We start from the raw sequence: 10,084 nt of genomic DNA, 5'->3' as shown, positions 1-10,084 counted from the left end.
TGTTATTTACTCTGAGTATGTGCTGAGTTCTGAGTCGAGAGATAATCTAGGAGAGATACCTAGATGTGCATTTGAGGAATCTACTGAGAGAGTAGTGAGATACCGCGAGAGTTAGGGTTGCTTGAGTTCGGTGATACCTTTTGAGTGTGAGTAGAGCAAGTGGAGTTGTAACCTAGAGTGGTTTTACGTGTTGGTGGAGATTATTCGATACCCGGATGCTGCTTGCTTTGTGCTTTGTGGAACTCTTGATGATGGGAGTTAGCTACCAAGTGACTATGACAATATTCAGGAGGTAGATGGCTGGCATCATGAGGAGTTCTTTAGCAGCTGATGGCAGAGAAGTGTGAGAACCTAGGAAGATCCTAGGGAGTGACTTTAGTCAGAAGAGTACGCTGATAGAGGAGAGTATTTGCTGGATAACGACCAGGTATATCGGGATTGGCGATCGAGAAGGTTGAGCAACTACTTAGGAAATCTGGGACGATCTGTGTGGAAAGTATGGGTAGATGTGGCAGGTAGTATGGGCCCGTACTACTAAAAGCAGAGGACCCGTACTCGAAACAGGGAGAATTCTAGAGATTCTAAGTAGCAGATTGAGAGGTGATAACATGGTTCGAGTACCATGATTCGTAGCAGATTGAGAGGTGATAACATGGTTCGAGTACCATGATTTCTAGCAGATTGAGAGGTGATAACATGGTTCAAGTACCATGATTCGTAGCAGATTGAGAGGTGATAACATGGTTCGAGTACCATGATTCGTAGCAGATTGAGAGGTGATAACATGGTTTGAGTACCATGATTCGTAGCAGATTGAGAGGTGATAACATGGTTCGAGTACCATGATTCGTAGCAGATTGAGAGGTGATAACATGGTTCGAGAACCATGATTTTTAGCAGATTGAGAGGTGATAACATGGTTCGAGTACCATGATTCGTAGAAGATTGAGAGGTGATAACATGTTTCGAGTACCATGATTCGTAGCAGATTGAGAGGTGATAACATGGTTCGAGTACCATGATTCGTGGCAGATTGAGAGGTGATAACATGGTTCGAGTACCATGATTCGTGGCGTTTAGTGCTTCAGAGTTTACCAATTATCCCGTTGTGATTGATTAGACTGAGAACATATATGATAGAGTGCGGGCCAGAGGGCCATGTCGAACGAGTTTCAACGGAGCACACCTTGAGAGGGAAATCGAGTTAGTTTCCGAGATATTTTTTTGGTGAGATACCAGTTGGAGTCGCAAGACTCAGGGATGAGTAGAGATGATGCTTATTGGAGGATCGCGGTCTGAGTTGAGCAATTGACTGATAGATGAGACATCACCTTCTGTGATAAGAGTTGCGCTGTCCCCGTTTCCTGGGAGAAGCAAAAGAGATAACGAGCTTTCGGTTTCAGAGTTTGGAGGTAAACCCCATGGGGTAGCATAGGGTTGAAACCTTTTCACTAGAGTATTTGGGCAGTATGTTTGCTGCAAGGTATTTCTTATACCATGAGAGAGTCATTAGTGGGACTAAGATGGAAGAGAACAAGGAGGTGCCTTATTGAGGGAAGCATACTCTTAGCAGCAGTTCCATGTGATTAAGAGGAGTATATCGGGGCGGTGGCCCTCGTTGTCTACGTTGTGTATCAACTGTGAGAGTGAGGTCTCTTGCCTTTACGATGATTCCCGCGATGGGAGGCTGGTCGAGGGATCAGAGATGAGGTGTGTGATAGTGCATTATTTCCAGATTGAGAGTCAGGACTAATTCGGAACAGTTGGGGTACCTAGCGGTGTATCGGTCTGAGGCTTCGAGATAACTAGGGGCAGTCACGTCGGGAGGATTCCGAGGTTTTTTTCTGAGTTATGGAATATTTGGAGTTGCTTGGTTTCCACCGGGAAGATCATTATGTTCCAAGAGTCAAGTGTGATGTATCTGGAAACAACCTATGGAGTAGACTGTTGGTATACCAATTGGTGATAGGTTCAAACCCTGAGTGGGGGAGAGCTCAGTATTTCATTGAGAGGATCAGCGATCTGTTCAAGGGGGGTTAGAGCACTGGTTATGGAGATCTGCGGTGCGGACACACGAAGACTTGGGTTAGTGGTGGATGAGGCAAGGTGTAGAGCGGGATGATGCATGTGATACATGTTCTTGACATTACCGATTCCTCCGTGTTTCAAGTTGTGAGTTGGAGTATTCCGAGGATTGCGAGTTGTGCGAGTGGAAGATCAGTGGTCGAGGTAAGACATTATGAAATTCTGAGAGGGTGTGTTGCGGTATCCGAGTATGATGCCGTGAGTGGAAGATCCGTGGATGAGACAAGACATCGTGAGGTTCTGTGATGGTGTACCGGGGTATCTGAGTATGACGCCCTAAACTTTTGGGATTATTTAAGACTTGAGTTTGTGAGATGGCAAGTGGAGTACCGAGTGGCTATTGTTCCAGTGGGAACCCTTCAGCTAATTGTCATAGGACGGGACTATCCAAATGTGAATTGTAGTAGGAGAAAGTGTCTTGTTGTGGTAAATGTCGTCATAAGTAGAGATACTTAATCTGGGTGAGTGTGTGTACCTATCCATGGTTGGACCACAGAGCATGAGCTAGTGGACTCAGTGGGGTGACGACTTGAGGATGAGAATGTAGGGTGATAAGAGAGTGAACAGATCTGAGTGGGAGTAATCACTTAGGACTGTCAGGGGAGACCGTGGAGAGAGCCCACAGAGAGTAAGAGAGAGTATCGTATGATTACGGGGAGTCGTAACATACTTGAGTCAGAGAGAGTATCGTATGATTACGGGGAGCCGTAACATACACGAGTTAGAGAGAGAGAGAGTATCTTATGATTACGGGGAGCCGTAACATACTTGAGTCAAAGAGAGAGTATCGTATGATTACGAGGAGCCGTAACATACGTGAGTTAGAGAGAGACAGTATCGTAAGACTGCGGGGAGCCGTAGCATTCGCGAGGCAATGAGAGAGTGCGATAGGACTACGGGAAGCCGTAGCACTTGTTAGTCAGTGAGAGAGAGAGTGTTGTAAAACTGCGGGGAGCCGCAGCCTTACTAGTCAGGGTGTGACGCAGAGCGGATCGTAGGCCTGGGTAGCCTTACCAGAGGAGTCTGTGAGAACCTGGTGGCCCAACCAAGGACGAGATTGGGGTCTTGGAAGTGGTCGGAACCCATTGTGTTTTGAGTTATAGAGGGACTGTCGCGAGTCGGACGAATCGAGGTGTAATGCATACGTATAATCGTGGAACATGGGTCATGAGTTGAGCGTTAGATTGGAACGAGTGGTTCCATTTCTGTGATGGACCAGACTCTGATGGGTGAGTTTGGTTCTATCTGTATGGAGATTGAGCAGGTTCGGATTTTGGGTGGAACTCATTCTGTGAGGGATGTGCTTCCGTCTGGTGTTTTAGACTTGATTAGGCCAGTTCGTTGGTTTGAGAAGGACCACGAGATGCTTGGAACTAGCGAGTAGTAGACGACAGGGGTCGGAGGTGAGGTGACTTCTGAAGGGGATTGTAGATTTCGCTTGAGGTAATGTGAACTTCGTGACTTCACGGGTCACATGATGGACTGAGATAGATATTGCAAAAAGGGATATAACGTTGACTGTTGGACGGGCAACGAGTAGCCCTTGGAGGTCCAACTTTTGAGTCGGGAGTTGACCTGGTGTTCAGTGTCAGAAGGAACATTTGAGAGGAACTGGGGCTTATGATTAAGGATGTCAGAGGATCGTTCCGAGTTGGCTTGACCATTTTCTTGTGTATGACGGCAGAGTTTTGAGGATCATTCCTTCAGAAGAGTTCTGATGGCTGTTCAGGCGGTGGGTCCTTAGTGGGATATGACCTTTTCGTTCCTTTCGGGTTACGACCGGGATCGATTAGAGAGTCAGAATTGGTAGAGTGTTCTTAGAGTCTGTTATTCGATGAGCGATTAACATCATGATATTTTGCGAGGGTGGTCTGGCAGGGGAACAGGCCACTAGAGTTTCCAAGCTCTAGAGAGACAAATTATGTACCGCAGCAGCAGAAGGGTCTGTCCTTCTTTGGGGTCGGGAGTTCTTGTTGGGTTCAGGTGTCTTTGGAAGAGATTGTTGTATGATATGAGGTCCTTTCGGTGGTGCTTCTCGGGTTATTGGATTCGATGTATGTGTTGATAAGGAGCGATTTCGAGGGCGAATTCTAATTCAAGTGGGGGAGAATTGAAACATCCTGTTTCAGATCGTCCGTGATTTAGGGTTCGTGGGCTGCAACCCGGGCATGAGGAAGCCTCGGGGCTACGACGAGTTGCTAGAAGCATAGGGCTTCTTGTCACCTTTCCATGGATATGAGGTTCATTCGAAACGGAGTTATATCAAGCAAACTATGGAAGTTTGAAGTTTTGACAAGATAGGCCCCTTATTTGAGAAAGGTGGCAGCTGAGTACGCTGGGCGTACGTGTGTGTACGCTTAGCGTACTCATGTGCGTGACTTTTAAGCGGAGCCACCTAGTACGCTGGGCGTACTAGGAAAAGAATGAAACCCTAAAAAAGGGGGTGTCCCTATATAAAGAATAAGATGGCCTCATTCCTGGCCACCATCCTCAGACGATAAACTCTCTCAAAACCCTAATTCCCGTTCTTTGAGCTTGAGTGACCATTGTGAGTTTATAAGTGTTCTTGTTGGATTTTTGGAGTGAAGAAGGAGCATGGAAGAGAATAGAGTTGGAGTCCAGGCTTTGGATCTGAGCTTTTCTGTGGTTGGAGCATCATTTGAAGGTACAAAGCTCAAAGCTTTCCCATCCTTTTGATTTGCGAATGATATGGTCCATTTTAGGGTTTTTGGTCCCAAAGCTTGAAGCTTTATGAGTTGTTGCACTCCAGAGCCTAATGTATGTCCTTTTAAGTGTTTCTAGTGGAGAGGATCCATAAAAATGAGGTCTTGGACGTGAGAATCAACCCATGCATGAGATATGTGCATTTTGAGATGAGAAAATGAGAGTTTTGGGTGTTTGTGACTTTACCAGCCATGCAAAGGCTTAAAGTCACAGACTTTATGGAGTAAGAGCCTCTAGGGAGTCCAGATCTGTGATATGAGCTAAGGGCTTAACGGGTTAAGACCAAGAAAGTGACAAAACCCATATTGGACGTACGCCGAGCGTAATCCTAGTACGCCCCGCGTACTGGGTTGGTGCCCCCGATCAGATTTCGTGCTTACTTGCGTACGCTGAGCGTAGCAAGGGAGGTATGCCCTGCGTAACCTCACTGTGGACGTTTGGGCTAAGTCTCATTTTGGGCCTTAAGTGTTGGGCCTGGAGTTTGGGCTTGTTGCACTAGAGTTTTGGACCAGAGGAATATATATATATATATATATATATATATATATATATATATATATATATATATATATATATATATATATATATATATATATATATATATATATATGTGTGTGCCTTGGGCCCTTGATTTGGGCTTGTCACTTGGACTTGAGAGTTGGGCCTCGGGGGATCCCATTCATTATTGGGCCTTGGTGGGCCCAATGAGTTTTAGGTTATCGATGGGCTAGTTAGTGGACTACCTTTAGACCTAAAGAGTGAGGGTTTGGACTTAGATCTTAATTGGGTAATTGTGGATTTTGGTCCAGTGTTAGAGGTCAGTGTACAACAGCAACTTCTATAGGAGCTGTTCATCATCCGAGGTGAGTCTTCTCACTATACTTACCTAGAGTGGTAACCTTTGTGTGTGTGACCGGAGGGTCTTATGTGCTTATTTGAGTTATGTGATATTATGCATTTTGTTTGTGTGATATATATGCTATGTTCTGTGTTTTACGGAGACAGGACCGGAGGGTTCCCACTGAGACCAGACCGGAGGGTCCAACCCGAGTTGTGGGACCGGAGGGTTCCCACTGAGATAGGACCGGAGGGTTCAAACCGAGTTGTGAGACCGGAGGGTCTTCACTGAGATACCGGACTGGAGGGTCCACCCGAGTTGTGGGACTGGAGGGTCCCACTGAGACACATTGACCGGAGGGTCTTATTGAGTTATAGCCATGAGAGGCTAATGAGATATGTTTGGTATTTTGGGGAACTCACTAAGCTTCGTGCTTACCGTGTTATGTGATATGTGTTTCAGGTTCTTCTCAGGATCGCGGGAAGGCGCTGACTTGATTGTACACACCAGAGAAAGAGTTATGTTTTGAGGATCCTGGATTATTAATCAAACAATTATGGAGTTACGTTTTGTAAATTAAATAAAAGGGATTTTTGTGAAATGTGTTATGAGAATTATGTGATTTTAAAATGAAAATTTTGTTTGAAAATTTACGGTGTTACATATAATGCTATAAAAGTAACTAAACCTTTTTTTATAGAAAATCCCACTCTTAGTTACTTTAGGAAAAATGTGAAAAGTATGCTAATCCATAAAATAGCAGATAATGCTTTATAGTAGTTAGTGGAGCGCGTGTGGTTAACCGGAACACTAATAGTAACTATAAAGAGCAATAATGGGCATCTTGAAAATTATCGTTGATTAATGGAGTGTGTGTGGTTAACCGGCACATTAAAATGAGATGATAAATGACATCGAAAGTGCCAAGCATATTTGTGTGGTTATTCACATCTTGTTTCTGATCATCGGTATCCCAATCACAAATGGAAGAGCATAATCTGAGATTAAACATGCCATTGCCAGACTCAATGAATCTCAAAAGATCTAGGAATTTCATATTTCAAATTTGGTAAATTGCCTTTACCTACGTTCATAAAATTCACAATAAGATTACGGAATACCTCTTCTTAGTTGTGAATTGTTATTTTGGATCCTAGCCTTAATCATTTATTATGGGTTAAAATATTAAGGATTATTTTCATCTGACTAAAACTATTATTTTCTCTATAGATGTCTACTCCTGGTGATGCTTATGCTCCATTGTCATCTACCCACCACTCGGGTTTCTCCATACTCTCAATCGTGTCCAAGGTGACATTTGATGGCACCAACTACAATGATTGGATGCGCAACATCAAGATGGCTCTTCGATTCGAGGTCAAAGAGTATGTCCTTGAAGATAAACTCATTGAGATCGATGAAGCCACTGCTACTTCTAAACAACTAACCTCCTACAAGGAACAATACGATGATCCAACAAAAGTTGCTTGAATCACAGTCGCCACAATGATCCCCGAGTTATAAAGGTTCTATAAGGACTATTGGTCGTATGAGATAACAATAACCTTATGTAAAAGTACCACAAGAGATCTCGTCAAGAGAAATATGAGGTGGTCAAAGCTCTCATGGATTGCAAGATGAAAGAGGGAGAGTATGTATGCAACCATGTGCAGAGAATGCAAAGGTACGTGGAACGCCTTGTTAGGCTCAAAGTGCAGTTCGACGAGGAGTTGGCCATTGACATGGTCTTGAACTCTTTGCCAAGTTGTTATGATCAGTTTATATTGGCCTATCATTTGAACAACACAGAAATCACATTGGCCCAACTCCACAACTAGTTGCAGACTGTTGAGTCGGGCATGAAGGGAAAGAATCTGGCTCCTTCGCCTAGTGCTCCCATTCTCGCCATTGGGAAAAGAAAAGGGAAGAAGAGGAAGGCTCCTCCTAATTCTAATTGGAAGGCCAAGGCCCAAGTTGGTGAAGGATCCAGTATGCTCAAGAATCATATTAAAGTGATATTGCTAATTAACATATGATACTAATGGGTCACAATAACAACAACTTGATATAATTGATTATTTATTAGAAATTGATTTTAATAAATATTCAATAAAATCTTATAATTAAATTGGAAATTATTTATTTCTAGGAAATAATAGTTTTCATTAGCAAGTAACATTATATATAATTCATATGGTATGAATTAATAAGTTATGCATAACATTTTGGACTAGATAAATTCTTTTATCTTTTACCAAAAAGTTAAAGTTTATATTTTATAAACTTGGTTTATAAAATATAAAGCTTTTGTCTTCTTCATTTTATTATTTTTATAAAATAAGAGTCAAAAGACAAGATTATGGCTTTCGTGTTAATTTATTCAAAAGTAATAGGTATGGGAGAAAGCATGGGGGACAAGCTTGTCTAAAGGGATTAATGGTTAAGGATCTTTAGATTAAGTCTTCACTTTAACTAGCTTAGAGTGTAACATCCCAATTTTCAAGGCCAAAAATTTCATTTTTAATTAAGTAACTCATAAAATAGTTTACCAAAAACATTGCCCATGTCATATCAATTTATAGAACTGTAACAATGTGTCTCAAAACCATATCATCAATAGTAATAAAAATCAGAGTACAATCCCAGAAAACTCAATGCGGAAATCATGTGTGTGTGATGCGCTGCTACACCGTCGGCTCCTTCCCCTTGGATGAAGAGGTACCTGAAACCAAAACTAAAACTGTAAGCACAAAGCTTAGTGAGTTCCCCCACCATACCACATACTAACATCATACATATTGCCAGGCAGTTCTGGGGTGCCCGACCTACCCATGTCAAGCCATTCTGGGGTGCTGACCTACCCATGTCAAGCCGTTCTAGGGTGCCGACCTACCCATGTCAGGCCATTCTGGGATGCCGACCTACCCTCCGGTCTGTCTCAACCGGACACGGGGAATATTTCACCCCTACCACTAGCATATAATATCATAAAATCATGTTGTCAAACATAGCTGGGGTGTCCGACCTATCTTTCGGTCTTAGCGACCGAATCGGGAGACTAGTCCCCTCCTACCAATACTATCACATATAACACATCATGCTGGCATATAAACATATCAGGAAATAAAAAACCAGACAATTATCACAAAGATAATCGTCTCAGTAAACATCTACTAGTGGGCCGGCCTTAGTGCCTTAGACCCACTACTATTGGAAGGTAACTCACCTCAATGTCGCGTAGTGTCTGCACTGATCTCGGTGTGGAAATCGACTCTCCCCGACTCCTCAATTCCTACACGACAACTCTTCTAAGTTATCAACTCATACTCGTAACCCTTACAAGGGTCACTTAATCCAAGTCAAAGTTAAAGTCAAATCCATGGTCAAAGTCAACTTTTGGTCAAAGTCAACATCTGGTTGACTCGACTCGCCGAGTTGGCCCGTCAACTCGTCGAGTCCCCATATCCACAAAATGCCATAATCCCATCCCTACTCGTCGAGTCTAGCAAGAGCTCGACGAGTTCGCCTTCAACAACACATCGGACAATCTTCAACCGACTCGCCGAGTTCATTCTTGAACTCGCCGAGTTCATCTTCATCCATAAGAAGATGTTCAGTTTATGACTTGCCGAGTTCCCTTTGAACTCGTCGAGTCCGTCTTCATGTGGCTGGGACATTTCCTTGAGCTCGTTGAGTCTGTTCATACACTCGTCGAGTCCCATGGTTTCCAGGTCTATAATCACGTCCTTCTTTGTTGAGCCCTCTTCTAGAATCAACCAGGTTCCTCGAAAACAGCAAAGGTCGAGGAACCATTACCCGACTCGCCGAGTCCCAAGAACAACTCGTCGAGTCCACTAAGTCCATGTTCCATAAACTCGATTTCTGTTGAGCTCATCTCATCCAAAGGGTAGATCTGACCTCTTATGGTCGATATAACACGTAAAGTTACGAACTTTACATCCATGCATGGGTCTTTAAGCTCAAAAGGACCAAAAATAAGATCTACAAGATGCATGGGGCTCTCATGGCCATAAAGTTGGCATCTTTATGCCATGAGAACCCTCCAAGGTCCAAGATTTGATGCTATATCTCCACATTACACCCCACAACCCGAAAATGGCTTAGAAATGCCCTAAAGATACCAAAATCCAAGCCCTAAGTTGATTAAACACATGGAAAGTCAAGATTGAAGCTTTTTTCCTTAAATGAGTTGGAAATGGAACACAATCTACAGATCTTCTAGCTTCAACTTGAACTCCCAGGCTCCTTTCTTCTTCTCAAGCTTCACACCCACCAAAAATGCACAAAAATGGCTTAAGAGCACTCAAACAAGGCTACGGTTTCAGTTTAAGGTCTTCTGGAAGTGTGAGGGACGATGGAGGCTGATATGGGAGGAGATAAGTTGTTTAAATAGGGTGCAAACCCTAAATATTAGGG

The sequence above is a fragment of the Lactuca virosa genome, chromosome 7, assembly GCF_052849685.1.
Source record: "Lactuca virosa cultivar CGN04683 chromosome 7, Lactuca_virosa_CGN04683_v6, whole genome shotgun sequence".
NCBI classification, from domain to species: domain Eukaryota; kingdom Viridiplantae; phylum Streptophyta; class Magnoliopsida; order Asterales; family Asteraceae; genus Lactuca; species Lactuca virosa.
The sequence above is the reverse complement of the archived record's forward strand: the minus strand, read 5'-3'. Positions refer to the sequence as shown.